Genomic DNA, 20,371 nt, shown 5'->3' with positions numbered 1-20,371 from the left:
CAGAGAGCCATGATTACATCTCAAAAACTTACTTATAGTGAAGCAGTGGGAGGAGCGAAGCCGAAGAGAGTGCAGGTGATTTTGGAAGAGGCGCTCCAAAAGCTTCAGGTCGCAAAAGATGGCGACAAAGCTCCTAACCTGGAATGTTAATGGTTTAAATTCTCCACATAAAAGAAAGTATTTCAATATCTAAAACAATTTAAAAATGATGTTATTTGCTTACAGGAAACACATATTCGAGCAGCTGATCAAAACTACTTGACAAACTTTAGGTTGGGCACACAGTTTATTGCCTCTGCTTCTGATAAGAAAAATGGAGTTGTTATTTATGTTAAGAATACTATAACAGCTAGTTTAATTGAAGCAGATAAACAAGGAAGATATGTTATAATTGAACTATTAATAGAAGGCAAGAAAATACTTCTGGCTGGATTATATGCTCCTAACCAACAGCAAGGAGAATTTTATAAACTACTACACAGCAAGATTATTCAGTGGGATTACAAATCTTGTATTCTTATGGGAGATTGGAATGGCGTCTTGGATGTACAAATGGACAAAAGAGGTCTTTTTAAAAGTACGCCAAGTCATGCTAGACTGCCTAAATCATTTTTTGAGATGAAGGACGACTTGGAATTGAGAGATGTTTGGAGAGAAAGGAATTTGCAAGAAAAAGACTTTACTTTTTTCTCTGATAGGCATCAATCTTTTTCCAGGATTGATTTTGTATTAATTACTAATGACTTTCTTTCTAGGATTAAGAAGATTAAGATATGGCAAGAACTATATCTGATCATAGTCCAGTATGGTTGGAGATAGAAAAAGATAATGGGGACAGACGTTCTTGGCGATTAAATGAAAATTTGTTTAGATATCAGGAAAATGTGGAAGAGTGTATAAAACAGATGAAAGAATTTTTTAAAATTAATATGCATAAAGGTACTCCTATTGAGATGGTTTGGGATGCAAGTAAAGCTTATATGAGAGGAGTGTTAATATATTTGAACAATAAACATAGACGTAAATTGGAATTTAGGAGGAAAGAATTAGAGGAGGAAATTAAGAAAAAAGAAAAGGCTTTAATTTTGAATCCATTTGATGGGAAGATTAAAGAGGTCAGTTTGATATGCTGATGGCAGATCAAGTGGCAACTAACTTACGGTATGCTAGACATAATACTTTTTGTAATGCTAATAAACCAGGTAGGTGGTTAGCTTACTTGTTAAGGAAGAAACAAAGGGCTTGTAATATAGATAGAATAGAGTACAAGGGTAAAGTAGTGTACCAGCAGAATCTTATTAAAAAGGCTTTTGTTGATTTTATATGTTAGAGATAAGATTCGAGATGCAGACATAGATGGATATTTGCAGGAAGCTAATATCCCTGTTCTTACACAAGAACAAAAGGAAGGGTTGAATCAATTGATAAATGATGAAGAAATTTTTTTAGCAATTAAGCAATTAAAGGTGGGTAAAGCTCCGGGAACTGACGGTTTGACGGTTTGCCGTCTATTATAAAAATTTACAGTCAGAAATGGTGGAATCTCTAAGAGAATTGTTTAGGACAATTCAATTGGGAGGAGCAGTGCCTCCATCGTGGAAAACAGCTTTTATTTCGCTGATTCCGAAGGAAGATCAAGATGCTACCCAAGCTAAAAACTATAGACCAATATCGCTTTTAAATACTGATTATAAGATATTTGCAAAAGTTTTAGCTAATAGATTAATGAAGGTAATGCAGCAAGTGATTCATAGTGATCAAACTGGATTTATAAGTGGTACACAAATGAAGAATAATGTGAGACATATTGTAGATTTACTGGAATTCTTGGAAAGAAATAATCAGGTCCCTGCAGCGCTGATTTTTTTGGATGCTGAAAAAGCCTTTGATCAATTGGATTGGCAATTTTTGGTGAAAGTATTGGAGAAAATGGAGTTTGGGGAAAAATTCTTACAATCTATTAGGGCAATATATCAGAAGCAAACAGCTCATATAATAGTCAATAGTAGTTTGACAGAAACATGTAATATTGAAAAGGGTACAAGACCCGGGTGTCCATTGTCACCCTTACTGTTTGTTTTAACATTGGAAATATTATTGATTAAAATATGAGATTCAAATAAAATTAAGGGAATTAAAATAAGAGATCAGGATTATAGATTGAGAGCGTTTGCGGACGACCTGGTTATTACAGTAAGTCAACCGATTTACTCAGTTGTAGAGTTGATGGAGATAATAATGTTATATGGGAAAGTTTCTGGATTTAAGATAAATACACAAAAAACTAAAATACTGTCCAAGAACATGACCATAGCACAAAAGGTTGTTCTAGAAGAGCTAACAGGATTTGAAATAGTTAAAAAGATTAAATATCTGGGGGTTTATCTGTCAGCTTCAAATGTAAAGTTATATAAGAATAATTATGAATTGTTATGGGTTAAAACACAAAAAGAACTAGATAGTTGGAAAAAACTACAATTATCTTTATTGGGAAGAATTGCAGCAGTGAAAATGAACGTTTTGCCAAATTTTTTATTTTTGTTTCAAATGATACCTATACTTAAAAAGGACTTAAATCTGGAGGAATGGCAAAAAGGTATTAATACATTTGTTTGGGCAGGGAAAAAGCCACGAGTTAAATTTAAGATAATGCAAGACACGCGTGAAAGAGGTGGTCTTAAAATGCCTAATTTTAAATTATATTATGAGGCTGCTGCTTTATCATCGATAAGTGACTGGTTTAATTTAGCACAAGAGAGATTATTAAATCTTGAGGGTTATGATTTGTTATTTGGCTGGCATGTATATTTATTGTATGATAAGAAGGTGGACAATGTGTTTAAGATACATATATTAAGGTATGCTCTGTTGCGAGTCTGGAAAAAATATAGACATAAGTTAAATTATAAGATACCAATTTGGACAATACCTAAACATGCAATAGAAAATATAAATGTTGGATTTAAACATGATGAGACTACATATAAGGAAATTTTGAGATTAGAAAGGAATGTATGGCAATTAAAGCCATATAACATTTTAAAAGAAGAAAAGATTGTACAAACTTGGTTCCAGTATGGGCAGTTACAGGCAAGATGGAAAGAGGATCAGAAAGTTGCTTTCTCGATAACTGATGAAAAAGCACATATAAGAAGGATATATAATGCATTGATAGAAATTGACTCAGAAACGGAACTTGTTAAAGATTGTATGATAAAGTGGGCCCAGAACTTCCAGGAGGTTATAACAGGAGGGGAGGGTTGGGGAGAGGGGAGGGAGAGTAGGGGTTTTTTGTCTTTTTTGTTTTTTATCTAAAAAATGTATTGTAAAACTTTTCAATAAAAATAATAATAATACCGTATATACTTGAGTATAAGCCGAATTTTTCAGCCCACTTTTTGGGCTGAAAAATTCCACTTCGGCTTATACTCCAGTCAACAAAAAAAACTTACCGAGGACTTGTGCGCGGCCGAGGCTTTGGTGCTTCCGGGATCGCGCGCACCTCTCCCAAGCCACCGCCGTCCGAGACCTGCAGGTCTCCGTTCCTCCGCGCCCTGCCTGCCTGCTTCTTTCAGCTGTCTGCCCATCAGCTGTCCATAGGGATGCTGCAAAGCTCTCCTTCTCTAGGCCTTGGACTCCCTCCTGGCTGAAGAGTAGATGAACCAAGCCAGCAAGGAGACAAAATGTTTCTGCAGCTGTTTTTCCTCTGAAGGTTTTTTTTGTTGTTTTTTTTAAAGTAATCTCCGAAGGTTATGCCAGAAAATGGAGGACGCTGGGTCTTTGCAAGCTTTAGCTGTCCGCCTGGCTGCCTGAAGGCCGCCCTTTTCAGGCAGTCTGACAGACAGCTAAAACTTGCAAAGACCCAGCGTCCTCCATTTTCTGGCACAACTTTTAGGGATTTATTATTATTATTCCTACTACTACTATTACTACTACTACTACTTCAGGAGTAAAAAGTTGCAGAAAAAAATTCTCTCCTTACTAGCTTAGTTCCTCTACTCTTCCATCTGGAGCCAAGGTAAGATTTTAAAAAGGGATATTGGTTGGAAGGCAGAGGGAGAGTTTAGTTTTAGCATCTAAAAAAAGGGGGGGGGGAAATCAGCAAGTACATCCCAACCAGCTTTTTATGTTTTTGTTATTGAAGAAATATGGGGGAGGGGGAGGGGTTCTGGGGTGGGTTGGGGAGGGGATAATATTGTAACTTCAATAAAAATTTTCAATAAAAAAAAAGAAATATGGCTTTCTGGGGGAAGGTGGGGAGGGCGTTAAGGAAGGAAAGGGTTTTTGGAAGCTCGTCCTGAAGCTGCCTTTTGTGCAAGGGGCCTTTTCTCAAAGCCTAGAGAGGCAGCTTTGTTGCCTCCCCGTAGACAGCTGATGGGCGAACACCAAAAGCTCCAAAAGGCTAGGGAACTAGTCCCAGAACACCTTGGTAGGAGGAAGGGCAGAGGCAGAATTGGGAAAGAGGTAAGACAGGGTTTTCCTTCCCAGATGTTTCTCTTTGGCAAGACAGCCAGCTGTGCTGAAGCCCAGTATCTGGGGGTGGGGGAGACCTGAGGCAGGCGGGCTGGTGCTTGCATTAGGCCTCCCAGGATCCCAGAGGCTTGCAGAGCGCGGATCCAGCCTCCGAGGCATGCAGAACGGCGGATCGGCTTATACTCGAGTCAACTTTTCCCAGTTTTGGGGGGTGAAATTGGGGGTCTCGGCTTATACTCGAGTCGGCTTATACTCAAGTATATACGGTAATACCCACAATGGGAGTATGGTGAAAATGGTGGAATTGCAAAATGTCTAGAAAGCAATATTATGGCCAACTGGAAATTCCTTATAGATTTTTTCATAAAATGGAAAAAATGCACTTATGATTTGTGGCTTTAATGATTAGAAAAAAGGCTGTGTAATAAGAAAGACTAAGCTTTTTCTTGTAATTACAGAGTAAGAGATAATTTTACAATTGTACTTACAGTATATTTACTGCAAAGAAAATTGTGATAAAAGTAAATGAAAGGTCTTCAAATTTTAATATTGAAAGAGAAATTTAAAACCGAATATGCTCCAGTGGAAATTTACTAGGTGAATGGAGAAGATGAGAACCAAGAAAGGAGAGTACAAAGAAAGGATGTTAAGTGAAACATGTAGGCAAAAATTAGCTGGGTCTTAAGAGTGGGAAAGGAAGAAGACAAGCTATAAAAACATCTGTAAGAAAAGATAACTAGCAAAACAGGAAAGAACATATTTTTTTCAAAAAGGTCATAAGGAGGGCTAGAACTCAGACAACTGAGCATGTGCAATTAATTGATTAATATTAACTGACACACCTTGCATAAATTATCTCTTAATTTTACTTGCAGGACCATCTGCTGCTGGGAAAGAGTTCCCATCGCCCAGTGCGCTCACACAGAGAGGGCCTCCTCAGGGTGCCGTCAGCTAGACAATGTTGGCTGGCAACCCCCAGGGGGAAGGCCTTCTCTGTGGGAGCGCCAGCCCTATGGAACCAACTCCCCCTTGAGCTTCAGATGGCCCCAGATCTCCGGTCCTTTCGCCGCAGCCTCAAAACACTCCTTTTCCATCAGGCTGACCTGGACTGACAGGGATTTTAATTATGTTTTTAATTTTTAACTTAATTTTAATTTATTCTACTGGGGCCATTAATTTAATTTCTTTTTAACTTCTGTATTATTGTATTTTATTGTTGTTAGCCGCCCTGAGTCCTTTGGGAGATAGGGCGGCATATAAGTCCCAATAATAAATAAATAAATGTACATGGGATGATTTAGTATGATTTAGTATGTAGGAGGCAGTTGGAAAGAGTGTAACTTCATAGTACCTCAGCCAATGGGGAAAGAGGAGGGATGTGTGGCCGGGGACAGGGATGTATAAAAATGGGAATATTTTGGGTTGAAACTTTGGAGAGAACCAAGCTTTGATAGCTTCTCTCCCCACTTATTGCAATAAACGAAACAAAAGGCCTTCACTGTGTCTTGGCTGGTTATTGGTCAGGCGAGCTTGCTTCTGGACACAAAAGAAAGTAGCCAGAAGCTCATAACAATTGTAAGTCTCTTCTTTCTGAACTTTTTTCTTTCTTTTTCTTTTCTGCATTTCTTTTCATTAGTTTGTTTTAATTTTTATTTTCTTTGTAAAACCTTTAATGAAATTTATAAAAAACTAAAGAATTAAAAAGAAAATGCTTACCATGATTACCATGAATAAAAAAGTTTTAAAAATCAGACTAAAGGAATTTGGAATATTGTCTTATTTAAAGTATTTTTTTAATTAAATAAATAGACAATGTATCTCTGCATAGGAAAGAAGAATGTTTAAATAGGAAGCTGATTAGGCTGACTGGCTGACTATGGTAAACAAAGAAATAAGAAATAAAAAGGGAAATATGGAGTACTGGACTACTGAAAGGGATTAATGCAGACATGTCAAACACAAGGCCCGGGGGCCAGATCCGGCCCGCGAAGTGGTTTCATGCGGCCCGCGAAGCCATCCTGGAAACAGGGAGGGAACGGCCCCCGCTGCCTTGGCCAGAGACCCTCAGATCTGTCCCACTCCTGCCCAGGCCCCCATAGGCACCCTTGATGCCAACGATGTAGAGCTGGCCACGCCCACCCAGTAGGCCATACTCACTCTAGCCACGCCCACCCAGTAGGCCACACCCACCCAGGCCACACCCACCTGGCCCCCTGAGGGCAACCGCCATGCTGATGCGGCCCTCAATGAAATTGAGTTTGACACCCCTGGATTAAAGTATTATGGACATTTAAAAAACCTTTTTTTGGGGCTCCTTTTGTTATTTGAAATTTGAAATAAAAGAAGCTATTATTACAAAGGGAGTGAAAGTTATAGGAGAGGATTTTTGGGCCACTCCAGAATAATATATTTGGTTACGAAAAATAAATTTACAAAAGTGGATATTATTTCATTAGCCATCAAGATTATTTTATGTGTATAAGATGGAGAAATATACAGTACCCACCATGGAAGATGAAATAAGTATGTTTGTGGAATACTGAGCCTTTAATGATTTTTTGTTGAAAATGGAAAGAACTAAAATAATAATTTTAAACTGTATAATTGAAAAGGTGTTGAAGAAGAGGACAAAGGGATCATGGTTATGTTTACAAGGGAGGAAAGATAATAACTTTGGTTGTAATTACTGTAATGAAAGATAGAAGTCATGGTGTTTAATTATTTTCCTTTTTGCTTAACTGGTTGATTCCTGTACTTTTTTTCTTCTTTTACTCTTCTTTATGACTTTTATATATTTCTTATTTTTCTTTTATTTAAGTAAACATTTTCACTAAAATTATATTAAAAAGAAAAAAATGCTTTAAAAGGATTTTTACCCATCTCTTCTCTTTTAGACTTCACCTGAAAGAAAACAAGAACTCTTCTAGAATCTCAAGATCAAAATCAAGATCAAAAAGGATCTTGATAGACTTGGACATTGGGTCCTATCTAACAAATTGTTTAATGGCAAGAGATGTAAGATTCTGCATGCAGATAGGAGAAGCTAAATGCACAAGTTCAAGACAAGTGATAACTAGCTTAACAGTAATCTTTGCAAGAAGGATCTAGAAAGATTAAGCATGAACTAGTATGCTGCAGGCTATTCAAAATCTTAAAAGACAATGCAGTAAAAGTGCTACACTCAATTTGCCAGCAAATTTGGAAAACTCAACAGTGGCCACAGGATTGGAAAAGATCAGTTTACATTCCAATTCCAAAGAAAGGCAGTGCCAAAGAATGTTCAAACTATCGCACCATTGCACTCATTTCTCATGCTAGCAAAGTCATGCTTAAAATCCTACAAGCTAGACTTCAGCAGTATGTGGATCGAGAACTACCAGAAGTACAGGCAGGATTTCGAAGAGGCAGAGGAACTAGAGATCAAATTGCCAACATACGCTGGATCATGGAGAAAGCTAGGGAGTTCCAGAAAAACATCTACTTCTGCTTCATTGACTACGCTAAAGCCTTTGATTGTGTGGATCATAACAAACTGTGGCAAGTTCTTAAAGAGATGGGAGTACCAGACCATCTTATTTGTCTCTTGAGAAATCTATATGCGGGTCAAGAAGCAACAGTGAGAACTGGACATGGAACCACTGATTGGTTCAAAATTGGGAAAGGAGTCCGGCAAGGCTGTATACTGTCGCCCTGCCTATTTAACTTATATGCAGAGCACATCATGAGAAAGGCAGGGCTAGATGAATCAAAAGTTGGAATTAAGATTGCCGGAAGAAATATCAACAACCTAAGATACGCAGATGATACCACTCTAATGGCAGAAAGTGAAGAAGAACTAAAGAGCCTCTTGTTGCGGGTGAAGAAGGAGAGTGCAAAACTTGGGTTGAAACTTAACATTAAGAAAACCAAGATCATGGCATCTGGCCCTCTCAATTCCTGGCAAATAGATGGGGAAGAAATGGAGGTAGTGACAGATTTTATTTTCCTGGGCTCCAAGATCACTGCAGATGGGGACTGTAGCCAAGAAATTAAAAGACGCTTGCTCCTGGGGAGGAAAGCCATGGCAAATCTAGACAGCACACTAAAAAGCAGAGACATCACCCTGTCAACAAAAGTGCGTATAGTCAAGGCTATGGTCTTCCCAGTTGCAATGTATGGCAGTGAAAGTTGGACCATAAGAAAGGCTGAGCGCCAAAGAATTGAGGCCTTTGAACTATGGTGCTGGAGAAGACTCCTGCGAGTCCCTTGGACTGCAAGGCGATCAAACCGGTCAGTCCTAGAGGAGATCAATCCTGACTGCTCTTTAGAAGGCCAGATCCTGAAGCTAAAACTCAAATACTTTGGCCACCTAATGAGAAGGAAGGACTCATTGGAGAAGAGCCTAATGCTGGGAAAGATTGAAGGCAATAGAAGAAGGGGACGACAGAGAATGAGGTGGCTGGATGGAGTCACTGAAGCAGTAGGCGCGAGCTTAAATGGACTCCAGAAGATGGTAGAGGACAGGAAGGCCTGGAGGAATGTTGTCTATAGGGTCGCGATGGGTCGGACACGACTTCGCAGCTAACAACAACAACAAGTATGCTGCAGATGCCAAAACAGTCAGTGCAATTTTGACCTTCAACAAGGGAGATACCATGTCAAGATCATAGGAAGTAATATACTATTCTGTGCTGCACTGATGAGATTACAATGCCAAAGAACACTTAGGACCTGGAAGAAAAGTATAGAAGAGCAGAAAGGACAGTAAAGGGCTTAGAGGCTAAATCCTATGAAGAACACTTAAAGAAACTAGGTATGTTTAGCCTAGAGAAGAGAAGGCACATGGATTAATTTTCCACAGCATCCAAGGGCAAGACAAGAACCAATGGGATGGAAACAGTGAGAGATCCAAACTTTAAATAAAAAGAATGTTCTGAATATGAGAATTAATCAGAGGATCGGCCTGCATCCTGAAGTCATGAGATCACCATTATTGAATGTTTTCTAAAAAAAACTGGACAGCCATTTGTCTGGGATGGTATGAGGATTCCTGCACTGGACAGAATATTCTGTGCCAAAGCACATGCTGTTGAGAAGAACTAGAGCAAAAATAAAATAGAAGTATCTCTTGTGCTGGCTATATAATTGATATTAAAGGAGCGACCAGGCCAGAGCATCTAGTTACAAAAAAATTCAAAACTTGATCTCTGAGAAAGTCAGGTTCCAGCCTTAAAAATAAGAAAACTCAAGTTTGACACAACAAATGGCTCAAGTGTTATACCCATGACTGCCATCACATTCTTGCTTGGAAATATCAGGGCTACCCCTTTCAAAAATATCTCTTAAAGTGGGGCACCAAAATGAGACTTTTTGTCTTTCTAGGACAAAATACTACTGAAAGCAGTCCCTAATATACAGTTGCAAGAAAAAGTATGTGAACCCTTTGGGATTACGTGGAGTTTTGCAAGAATTGGCCATAAAATGCGCTGTAAACATTATGTAAGTCACAACAATAGAAAAACACAGTCTGCTTAAAATAATACTACACAAACATTAGCTGTTGTCATGTTTTAATTGAACATAAGATGGAAACATTCACAGTGCAGGGTGGAAAAAGTATGTGAACCCCTAGCTTAATGACTTCTCCAAGAGCTAATTGGAGCCAGGAGTGAGCCAACCTTGACTCCAACCAGTGTGATGATATTGGATGTGTTGCTGACAGCTGTCCTGCAAAACATACCTGTTTTGGGTTTACTGGTCTCAAGAAGCACTGTCTGATGCGAACCATGCCTCGCAGAAAAGAGCTCTCAGAAGACCTACGATCAAGAATTGTTGACTTGCATGAAACTGGAAAGGGTTACAAAAGTATCTCCAAAAGCCTTGATGTTCATGTGTCCACGATAAGACAGACTGTCTACAAATGGAGAAAGTTTAGCACTGTTGCTACCCACCCTAGGCATGGTTGTCCTGTAAAAAGAGCACAGTGCATAATACTTAATGAGGTAAAGAAGAATCCTAGAGTGTCAGCTAAAGACCTACAGAAATCTCTGGCACATGCTAACATTTTTGTTGACACATCTACAATAAGGAAAACATTAAACAAGAATGGAGTACATGGGAGGACACCACGGAGGAAGCCATTGCTGTCCAAAAAAAATATTGCAGCACGTTTGAAGTTTGCAAAAGAGCACCTGGATGTTCCACAGCACTACTGGCAAAATATACTGTGGACAGATGAAACCAAAATTGAGTTGTTTGGGAAAAACACACAACACTATTTGTGGAGAAAAAAAGGCACAGCACACCAACATCAAAACCTCATCCTCACTGTAAAACATGGCGGAGGGAGCATCATGGTTTGGGGCTGCTTTGCTGCCTCAGGGCCTGGACGGATTGTTGTCATTGATGGGAAAATGAATTCCAGAGTTTATCAGGACATTTTGCAGGAAAACGTACGACCATCTGTCCGCCAACTGAAGCTCCGCAGAGGATGGGTGATGCAACAGGACAATGACCCAAAGCATACAAGTAATTCAACAAAACAATGGCTTCAACACAACAGAATACGTTTTCTGGAGTGGCCCAGTCAGAGTCCTGACCTCAACCCGATTGAAATGCTGTGGCATGACCTTAGGAGAGCGATTCACACCAGACATCCCAAGAATATTGCTACACTGAAACAGTTTTGTGCAGAGGAGTGGTCCAAAATTACTCCAGATCGTTGTGCAGGTCTGATCTGCAACTACAGGAAACGTTTGGTTGAGGTTATTGCTGCCAAAGGAGGGTCAACCAGTTATTAAGTCCAAAGGTTCACATACTTTTTCCACCCTGCACTGTGAATGTTTCCATCTTATGTTCAATTAAAACATAACAACAGCTAATGTTTGTGTAGTATTATTTTAAGGAGACTGCGTTTTTCTATTGTTGTGACTTACATGTTTACAGCGCATTTTATGGCCAATTCATGCAAAACTCCACGTAATCCCAAAGGGTTCACATACTTTTTCTTGCAACTGTATGAGTACCCAGAAGCTCCCAGACCATTTCCTGAAGGAATTCCAAAATTTCACTGATTTTCTTAAAGCAGGGCACTTGCCCATGAACCTAAACCATGTGAGAAAGCTTTTCCAATTGACCTTATACTACTTGATAAGATAGAACAATGTGGGTTAGATAGCATCACCGCCAGATGAATTCGTAGCTGGCTGACAGGCCGTACTCATCGTGTGGTCCTCAATGGAACTGCATCTACATGGAAGGAAGTGTGTAGTGGGGTGCCCCAGGGCTCTGTTCTGGGCCCAGTGTTCTTCAACATCTTCATCAACGATTTGGATGAGGGGATAGATGGAAGATAGGCTTAAGATACAGGAGGTGTTGTGATTCAGTGTCAGCCTGTGGGTTCGGCAGTTGGGTCGGACGATTCAGAGGAGGAGGAGGAGGAGGAGGGGATTGGAGAGCCTGCAGAGGACAGTTCTAAGGCATCGCAAAGCTCTCAGCCAGGCCCCTCCTGTCTGGTTACTACTCAGACCCAGCTGTGTGAGCCTGACACCTTGGATGAAAGTGACCCACAGCTGGCCTTGTTCAAGGATGCCCGAAGCAGGAGGCAGTCAAGCAGGAGTAAACAGAGGAAGGCAATGGGGCACCTCGGGAGGAGGCAAAGAGAAGCCACACCTTGAAACTGTTTAAAACAGGAATATGTGGGAGGTGCTGGTTGCTGAAGGCAACTGTTTGAACAGCTTCTGTTTTAGTGGTTCGTATTTGTTTTGCTCAGTTTGCTGTTTTGGATCTGTTTTGTGTAAATAAATTTGGCGGGCTTACTTCCAGCCTTTTGCCTTTTGAACAGGGGTTGTACCTGACATTTCTGCAGGGCCGGTAGTAGGCTGGAACAGAACAGTTTGCCTTCAGTCACCCACCCCTTATTATTATTATGGAGCAGCTATGTGCTGAGAATGCCCAGCTCACCCAGCAACTCGCTTTGTTGGCAGCTCAGGTGGCTCAATTGCAAGCTCAGGTCCATGCTGTACCCCCACCATCACCACCACCCAGGAGAAAATAAATTTAATGGCAATCCAGAACTGTTTCCTGCTTTCCTGGGACAATGCCAGCTCTTTATCAGCGTGAGAGGAGCTGATTTCCCCACTTACCGGGATAAGGTGGGGTTTGTGTTAAGCCTTCTTTCTGCAGCTCGTTGGGGCACACCTCTGCTGGCTCAACCTAGTCTATTGTTGGACAACTTTGTGGGGTTTATGCGTCTGATGTATGAGGACCCTATAAAGACGCAGACCACTACTCGACGCTTGAAAGCTCTGAGGCAGGGTCAACGCCCCCTACAGGGCTGTATCAGCGATTTTTGGCTGCCTAGCCAGGATTCCGCATGGAATGAGGCTGCACTTGTGGATGCCTTCCAGGATGGATTGTCGGAGATGTTGGATGAGCTGGCCCGTGTGGATATTCCCTCAGACCTCAATGGGCTGATCCATCTCTGCCTACGGATCGATGCTCGGTTGCAGCAGCGAAGGAGTCGCCGTGCCACCCCAAAGACCCCTGCAGCCCCTGTTGCACGTGAGACCCCCAGTTCAAAGGGAGGAGGCAATGGAGCTGGGTGCCGCCAGGTCTCATCTATCGGTGACTGAAATGAACAGACGACGATCGGGGGGGGTGTTTTTACTGTGGGGACCCTGGGCATTTGGCTGCTTTTTGCCCAAAGAAGCGACAACAGGCATCAGTGACCAAGTCTGCCCCGAGAAAGTCCCCTACTTTTCTGTCGGGAAACACCCCGAGCCCGATCTAGACGGTGTGATAGGTCGGGCATCCCACAACAACACTGAACGACGTCTTTCCGATGCTGTCTGTGGACCTCCACAGCATCTGATATTGGAGGCACGTCTGATCCTTCCTGGCAAGCCAAAGGGGATTCCACTCCATGCCTTAATTGACTCTGGGGCCACCACAAATTTTATGGACTCAGCATTTGTGGCCAAATGGGCTGTTCCCCAGTGCCCGGTGGAACCACCCATGTTAGTGGAGACTATCGATGGTCGAGTGCTCCTGTCTGGGCCAATTAAGGCCGCCACACAACCATTATGTATGGCCATAAGTTCCCATGTGGAGGCCATCCAATTCTATATCACCTCAGATCTGCATTTCCCCGTGCTCTTGGGACTGGCGTGGCTCCGGGCGCATGACCCACAGATCTATTGGTCACAGAACTTGGTCACCTTCCCAAGCTTGCAGTGTGTGGACCACACCCGCCATATCTGTGCCGGCCAGGTGGAGGGTTCCCCAGGGGTTTCCTTGCCTCCCGAACTGTCCGACTTTGCTGATGTGTTCAGCGAGACAGAGGCGGATCAATTACCCCCGCACAGACCCTATGACTGCCCCATTGATTTAGTCCCTGACACGCCTCTCCCAGTGGGGCGTTTGTACTCCATGTTGTACCCCGAGTTGGCTGCATTGCGGGACTTTCTGGAGAAGAATTTGGCTCGAGGTTTCATCCGGCCCTCGTCCTCGCCAGTGTCTGCACCCGTGCTCTTCGTTAAAAAGAAGTCGGGCGAATTGCGGCTTTGCTGCGATTATAGAAAATTCAATGCCATCTCGGTGTGCAATCGTTACCTGCTGCCCCTCATCCCCGAACTCTTGGACCGACTCCGGGAGGCTAAGATATTCACAAAACTGGACCTGCATGGAGCTTACAACCTTGTTAGGGTTCGGCCGGGTGATGAGTGGAAGATGGCGTTTGGTACTCGTTACGGACACTTTGAGTACACGGTGATGCCGTTTGGCCTGACCAATGCCCCCACTATGTTTCAGCATTTCATGAACGATTTTTTTGGGGATTTGTTAGATCAGTTTGTCGTGATCTATTTGGACGACATCCTGATCTACTCCCCGTCGTGAGAGGTGCACCATCAGCATCTCTGTCAGGTCCTGCAACGACTCTGAGAACATCGGCTGTTTGCCAAATTGGAGAAGTGCCAGTTCTACCAGGTGGCCATCGATTTCCTGGGTCACCGCATTTCTCCTGAGGGCATCGCCATGGAGCCGAGTAAGGTCAGGTCTTTGCAGAGTTGGCAACCCCCAAGTCGTGTGAAGGATGTTCAGTGACTTCTTGGGTTTGCCAACTACTATCAGGCTTTCATCCCTGGGTTTGCTGCCTTGACAGCCCCCCTCACCCGGCTCCTGCAGAAGAAGACTCGGTTTCAGTGGAATGCTCCAGAACAACAGGCTTTCCAGACTTTGAAGGAAGCCTTCATGAAGGAGCCCATCTTGAAGCATCCTGACCCACAACGGCCGTTTGTCGTGGAGGCAGACGCCTCTGACATTGCCATTGGGGCGGTGTTACTCCAGGCAATGACGCCCAGCGGTACCCTCTTCCCTTGTGCGTACCATTCACAAAAACTGAATCCTTCGGAGCGCAATTATACAATCTGGGAGAAGGAGCTACTGGCCATCAAAGTGGCATTCGAGGCCTGGAGGCATCATCTGGAGGGAGCACGGCATCAAATCAAGGTCCGGACAGACCATAAGAATTTGGAAAGCCTGCAGACCGCTCGGAATTTGAACCAACGCCAGATCCGGTGGTCTCTTTTCTTTGCGAGGTTCAACTTCCGAGTTAAGTACATACCTAGCGGGCACAATCAGAGCGGATGCTCTGTCCAGGAAGCCCGAATATTCCCGAGTGGAAGACAAGCTTCTGCCCAGGACAGTGATCCCCATCGAGTCTTTTGCTGCGGTGCGGGAGCCAGTTGATATACAGGCTCAGATCCGGGAGGCACAGCAGCAGGAGGTGTGGGTGGCTCAGCGGAAGGAGGAGGTGGGGCCAGATTCTCCTTGGACGGTCACGGATGGACTCTTGTATTATCGTGACCGGCTCTACGTTCCGGGAGGGCCACTCAGGGGATTCATCCTCAGCCACTGTCACGATAACCTGGCGGTGGGGCATTTTGGCCTGTTCAAGACCCTGAACCTAGTCTCCCGTACCTTCTGGTGGCCCCGAGTCCGACATGACATCCAGACCTATGTCACTTCTTGTATCCCATGTAGGCAGGCCAAGTCAGCGACAGGGGCTCCACCTGGATTACTGCAGCCCTTGCCGACACCCAAAACACCCTGGGGGGCTGTGTCCATGGACTTTCTGACGGATTTACCCCCGTCTTCTGGTTTTACAACAGTGTATGTGGTGGTGGACATGCTGACCAAGATGGCGCATTTCATCCCCTGTCATGGCTTACTGTCAGCCCGCGCCACTAGTCGTATGTTCATTCAGCAGGTGTTTCGGCTACACGCCTCCCTGATAGATTCGTCTCTGATAGAGGGGCCCAGTTTACAGCCCGTTTCTGGCAGGAGTTGACGCATGCGTTGGATATCAAGATTTGCCTCTCGTCCGCGCATCATCCTCAAACTGACGGGGGAACCGAGGTCCTCGGTATTCTGGAACAATATCTGCGCTGCTACGTCAATCTGCAGCAAAACAATTGGGTGGACTATCTGGCCATAGCTGAGTTTGCATTCAACAATTCGCAGTACACCTCCACACAGATGACACTGTTCTTGGCCAATGTGGGATATCACCCCTGGTTTTTCCCCCTTTCTCCCATGGACTCACCGGAGCCGACAGCGAACAACTACATGGCAGAATTACAGGCGATCAATCGATTGGTGCGACGTCAGTTAGAGAAGGCCAAGGCCGATTACAAAAGGTTTGCTGATCGGTCAAGGCGGGATACGCCTCCACTATCGGTGGGAGATCGGGTCTGGTTGTCCACCAGGAACCTACCGTCAACACGGCCGGTGAGAAGGTTAGATCACCGATATTTAGGACTATTCCCAATCGAGGCTGTCATCAATCTGGTCACCTATCACTTAACTCTGCCACGTTCCCTGCGTGTGCATCCAGTCTTTCATCGGTCTCTGTTGGTCCCCGAGCAACCGGCCTGTCCACTCCGCCGAGCGGAACCTCCCCCATCAGGATATCGTGATGGAGACAGCACCCCTCAGTACGAGGTCGCCAGCATCAGGGACTCTCGTTGACTGAAAGGTCGTTTCCAGTACCTGATTGAATGGAAAGGCTACGGACCAGAGGAGTTCACCTGGGAGGACGTGACCACCATTCATGCTCCTGCTTTGGTGTCTGCTTTTCATGAACAATTTCCATCCTGATCGCATCCGGATCGGCAGACCCGGGGGAAGGGCCCTGCGGTGCGGGATAGTGTTGTGATTCAGGGTCAGCCTGTGGGTTTGGCAGTTGGGTCGGACGATTCAGAGGAGGAGGAGGAGGAGGGGATTGGAGAGCCTGCAGAGGACAGTTCTGAGGCATCGCAGAGCTCTCAGCCAGGCCCCTCCTGTCTGGTTACTACTCAGACCCAGCTGTGTGAGCCTGACAGCGTGGATGAAGATGACCCACAGCTGGCCTTGTTCAAGGATGCCCGAAGCAGGAGGCAGTCAAGCAGGAGTAAACAGAGGAAGGCAATGGGGCACCTCAGGAGGAGGCAAAGAGAAGTCACGCCTTGAAACTGTTTAAAAGGGGAATGTGTGGGAGGTGCTGGTTGCTGAAGGCAACCGTTTGAACAGCTTCTGTTTTAGTGGTTCGTATTTGTTTTGCTCAGTTTGCTGTTTTGGATCTGTTTTGTGTAAATAAATTTGGCGGGCTTACTTCCAGCCTTTTGCCTTTTGAAAAGGGGTTGTCCCTGACATTTCTGCAGGGCCGGTAGTAGGCTGGAACAGAACAGGAGGATCTGGACAGACTCGAACACTGGGCACTATCTAACAAAATGAAATTCAATGGTGAAAAAAGTAAGGGTCTACATTTAGGCAGGAAAAATCAAATGCACAGGTATAGTATAGGTGGTACCTTGCTCAATAGTAGTAACTATGAGAGAGATCTCAGAGTCCTAGTGGACAATCACTTCAATATGAGCCAGCAGTGTGCTGCAGCTGCCAAAAAAGCCAACACAGTGCTAGGCTGCATTAACAGAGGGATAGAATCAAGATCGCGTGAAGTACTAATACCACTTTACAATGCCTTGGTAAGGCCACACCTGGAATACTGCATCCAGTTTTGGTCACCATGATGTAAAAAAGATGTCGAGACTCTAGAAAGAGTACAGAGAAGAGCAACAAAGATGATTGGGGGACTGGAGGCTAAAACATATAGGGAACGGTTGCTGGAATTGGGTATGTGTAGTTTAAGGAAGAGAAGGGTGAGGGGTGACATGATAGCAGTGTTCCAATATCTCAGGGGCTGCCACAAAGAAGAAGGAGTCAAGCTATTCTCCAAAGCACCTGAAAGCAGGACAAGAAGCAACGGATGGAAACTAGTCAAGGAGAGAAGCAACCTAGAACTAAGAAGAAACTTTCTGACAGAACAATTAACCAGTAGAACAACCTGCCTCCAGAAGTGGTGAAGGCTCCAACACTGGAAGTTTTTAAGAAGAGACTGGCCAGCCACTTGTCTGGAATGGTATAGGGTTTCCTGCCTGAGCAGTGGGTTGGACTAGATGACCTCCAAGGTCCCTTCCAACTTATTATTATTAAGTATTCTAGATAAATGTAATGTCTTAAGAACTTGATCTTTAATCACAACTGTTCCCAAGCTATCAACTGGAAGAGATCAGACTGAAAATCCTGAAAGGAGGTTCTTTATATTGGAAACCCCACTTTAGTGAGACACAAATGGTTCTATTAGAATTACCCTCCTCATTATGTTTCTGAGTAAGAGAATAAGAAGAATAGAAACAATTATTCAAATCTTTTTGGCCACTAGGACATCTGACCATCTAGATTTAGAAATCTTGTCAGGAAGCACTGAGCATTTTTCTTCTTCCTTCTCCTCCTCTTTCTCCTCCTCCTCCTATCTTAGCAGCTGCCACAGGAGGAAAAGTTCATCAGCAACTGCCAGGGAAGTAAAAGTAGTAGGCACCCCTGCACTGTGCCACTGCTGCCATTCTTCAGACCTTTTTTTTCCCCTTTTCTTCTCTTCCTCTTTCTCCTTTTCCTACCTTAGCAACCACCTCAGAAGGAAAAGTTAGTTAAACAGTTGAAAGTTTATTAGCAACTGCCATAGGAGTAAAAGTAGCAGGCAACTCCATCCTGCTGCCACTGCTGCCACCATTCTTCAATCCTCCTTTTTCTTCTTTTCCTCCTACTGCTTCCCTAGCAGCTGCGTTGGGAAGAAAAGTTCATTACCAGCTGCTATGGGAAGAAAAGTAGCAGATGCCCTGCACCATGCCACTGCTAACGCCAATCTTCAATCCAAGCCTGGCTGAAGAGCTAATGTTCTAAAGATGGTCTCTGGAGGGACTGCACCAGGCTGATTCCTGTTAACTATGTGTTTAGTATTAGCTATCAATCCAATTCTGCCCAAAATGAATTTAACATCTGAACTTCTTAAGAAGGCAAAAGTGAAAGTTGAAGCTAGCAAGGATGTGAGGGCAATCCAGGAACTTTTCTTACACTATATTACTGGACAAGTTTAGAAATTGTTAGCTTATCTGCTGTTTGCATCTGAGAGCAAGGACTTTGATAATCTCTTTTGAAAGATTGCTTTAATCCCAAATGAAGAAGGTGCAGGATTTTGCTTGACCGCTGTGAATTAGCCAACAGAAATGTCTTGCTAGCTGCCTGAGCTGGAAATGGAATTTCTTATTATCAGAAGCTTCTGTGTTTCCCTTCCTCCAAACTCCCAAAATATATTATAAGTTTCTGAACCATTAAGAAACAAGTGGAGCTCTGTTTTAAATTTCTTTCTGGAAATCTTATAGGCTTTACCTCTCTCTGATCTTAATCTTCTCTTTTTTCTGAGAAAAATAGAGAAAATAGAGAAGACAAAACTCTGAGAAACACTTAGAGGAACTTGACTCAAAAAATAATTCCTGCTTGAAATGATTCTTCTTCATTGGAAATCGTAATTTAGGAAGGTAGAAGCTATTTTTGGCTTGGCAACTAGTTCTTTTGCTGTCTGGAAATGATAGCAATATCTCCTCTGTATTCCTGTCTGTTACCTCTGTTTGCATCCTGAGGCATATACTTCCCAGCCTACCTGGGGAGAAATTAAAGCACAGCTTTTTGATTCACATTTGTCTTCTGACCTGCTTAAGCTTTTGTACAGTCAGGAACAGCATTTCCTTTGTTTAATGCTACAGCATCAATCAGATTACCTGTGGATTGAAGCCAGGATAGAAAGACCAGCCAACAGGCTCCCCTGCATGATCTGTGGGACGCTTCAGCAGTTGTTACTAATCTGATCAGTTGGAGATCAAAAGAAAGTCTTGCTATATTTGAAGTCTATAGTTGCATTCTGCTCAAAGACATAACAGCCTATTAAGTTAGGCTGTGAAAGAATGAAGCCAACAAAAACAGAGCATTAGAGTGTACAGAAAAGAATATTGTTATTATTTTAAAAAGACAAATTGGTCAAAGTTTAGGCATTCAGGAGCTCCACTGAGACCCAACCACTCTGCTCATTAAGCTAATCTGGGAGAAATATGGTGAAATAATTGAAGATTGGGCTGTGTCTACTTGTTGCAGGATAAGGTCATATTCCAAGGTGGAAAATGTGTTTCAAGAATTAGGGATAAAAAGGACTGCTTTTTTTTCTAAAGTGCCTAGAACATATGTGGCTTCAAAAAAATGAGTCACTCTTACAATTTTTCAGTGGGTCTTATTTCTCATTGTTGGCTTGAGCTATGAATAATCCTAATCAATGTCTCACTACATGAATGTTTTTAGCCATGCTTATTGTGACATTTCAATAGAGGTTTGCAATTTCAAGCACATTTACCCTATTAGTCTCTGCATGTTTCATATGAACTCATTCAAAGAATCTGCATTAAACAAATGATAACATATAAAAGCAAAATTAAAATATGCAGCAAACTCACTGAAACAGCACTCTTTTCCCCCTGAAATTACAACTTAGTGT

At 43.1% G+C, this 20,371-nt stretch overlaps 1 protein-coding gene across 5 annotated transcripts in view; it reads right to left on the bottom strand.

The window, feature by feature from the left end:
- UBE2F (ubiquitin conjugating enzyme E2 F (putative)) overlaps window positions 1–20,371 on the bottom strand; it is a 148,791-nt gene that overhangs the window by 86,105 nt on the left and 42,315 nt on the right. The window lies entirely within an intron of this gene.

This window comes from Vipera berus, assembly GCF_964194415.1.
Source record: "Vipera berus genome assembly, chromosome: 1".
Lineage (NCBI taxonomy): Eukaryota > Metazoa > Chordata > Lepidosauria > Squamata > Viperidae > Vipera > Vipera berus.
The sequence above is the reverse complement of the archived record's forward strand: the minus strand, read 5'-3'. Positions and strand labels throughout refer to the sequence as shown.